Here is a 2,116-nt window from a genome sequence, read left to right on the forward strand (position 1 = left end):
GCATTTCCTGTAAATAAAATAGAACATGTGCACCAGATCCACTGGTGGCTGCCTTATCCTCTTTTGTACAAAATCACTTGAATGCATCTCGTACTGAATGCCATTTTTGCTGCATTTTTTTATCTGAAATCTAAAAAAGTATTATTACATCTATTACATTGAGATCTATATATTTTTAATCATATACAAACCAAATTCTCTTTTGATGTTTTAAGGCAAATCTTAGTATTTAGGTATAAGACAGTCCCCTACTTCCTCCCACATCTTTTTGGTGTAAAAATTATCTGCATGTTTTTCATTTGTATGATCCCAAAGGGCGGGTCTGTCCTGAACTAGTAATATCAATTCCTCTGTTGGGAAATCAGGCACTTTATCAACTTTGGATGTCTTCCTTTTTTTTTTGGTAGACCGACCAGCTGTAGCAGCGCTCTGAAGGATAGAGAACAAATGCCTCAGTTTTGATCCGCATCCGATTTTGCACGATTTAAGATCGGAGGTAAAATCATAGTTGACCACGATTTTTTTGTCCAGATTCAAAATCCGATAGAAATCGTGTCCAATTTATTTATTATTGAGGTCAATGTACATCGCATGAAATCTGGTGACTGTGCGATCCTATCAGATTAATCGCACACAAATTTTTTGTACACATGCGCAGTAGACTCTGGAAAGTGCTAGAAACCACTAGATTCTTCTTCTTCCCAGAATGCACTGCACTATATATAAAAGGCGAGGCATAGCCTTCCTCCCACACACACACAGGATCTGAAGAGACAGGCTACCATATTGGTACACCCTGACATATTAAACATATTGAAGAGCCCTACCCTGATCTGCAGAAAGTGAGTAAACTACATGATTATGCACATAATGACTGGACAATAATGCAATCATTGATTTATATATATATATATATATATATATATATATATATATATATATATCTGCAGATGCAGGAAGGCAAGTAAAATTTTTAATTTAATGAGCAGGATACAACAGGAATACAAAATCAAGCAATCACAGCTCAGCTAATGAACTCTGATAAAGTGAAGGTAGAGCTGTGATTGCTTGCTATGGGAAATTAAATAAACTTTTTTGCTCTCATAATTTGAAAAGTCTGGGGTGATATGTTGTATGAAAGAAAACAAATTACCTAAATAAACGAAGAACCTGGCTAGTGGATGACAGGTGAGGAGAAGTACATTGCCTCTCTGACTCTGGGCTGAAACTTTCCAGAATCGGTGAAGATGGACTGGGAGTCTGAAAGAAAATAAACAAAATATATATATTTTTTTTAAATTTAAAAAAAATTATGAATAAATAAATAATTAAAAATGTACCCCTGTTATTATGGATTCCTGGCTATTTCTAGGATCATCTTCTTCCTCTTCTGAAAACATTGATTAATCTTAAAAATAAAATAATAATCATATCTAAAAAAAAAAAAAAATATATATATATATATATATATATATATATATAAAAACTTTACAAGAGACATGCCTTGGTAGAGCACAGTGCATAAAATACCATTATAATTGCTGACTAATACACCACAGTTTGCAGATGCAAAAACCTACACAAGAAAACATAAATAAATAAAAAACCCAACTTTACATGAGACATGCATTGGTAGAGCACAGTGCATAAAATACCATTATAATTGCTGACTAATACACCACAGTTTGCAGATGCAAAAACCTGCACAAGAAAACATAAATAAATAAAAAAACCAACTTTACATGAGACATGCATTGGTAGAGCACAGTGCATAAAATACCATTATAATTGCTGACTAATACACCACAGTTTGCAGATGCAAAAACCTACACAAGAAAACATAAATAAATAAAGAAATAAAAAAAACTACTTTACATGAGACATGCATTGGTAGAGCACAGTGCATAAAATACCATTATAATTGCTGACAAATACACCACAGTTTGCAGATGCAAAAACCTACACAAAAAAATAAAACCCATTTTTACACGAGACGTGCATTGGTAAAGCACAGAGCATAAAAATACCTAATTGCTACAACAAACACCACACAGTTTGCAAATGCACAAAAAAAAAAAAAATAAATATATATATATATATATATATATATCAAAGA

General features: G+C 32.6%; 1 long non-coding RNA gene across 1 annotated transcript; it reads right to left on the reverse strand.

Annotated features, from left to right (window-relative positions):
• Positions 1 to 283: 283 nt before the first annotated feature.
• Positions 284 to 1,427, reverse strand: LOC130282660 (uncharacterized). The gene is made up of 3 exons (XR_008846483.1): positions 1,341 to 1,427; positions 1,154 to 1,260; positions 284 to 429 (listed from the first exon to the last, which is right to left on the reverse strand). It is a non-coding gene; the product is annotated as an uncharacterized LOC130282660 (long non-coding RNA).
• Between the last annotated feature and the right edge of the window lie 689 nt (positions 1,428 to 2,116).

The sequence above is a fragment of the Hyla sarda genome, chromosome 7, assembly GCF_029499605.1.
Source record: "Hyla sarda isolate aHylSar1 chromosome 7, aHylSar1.hap1, whole genome shotgun sequence".
NCBI classification, from domain to species: Eukaryota; Metazoa; Chordata; class Amphibia; order Anura; family Hylidae; genus Hyla; species Hyla sarda.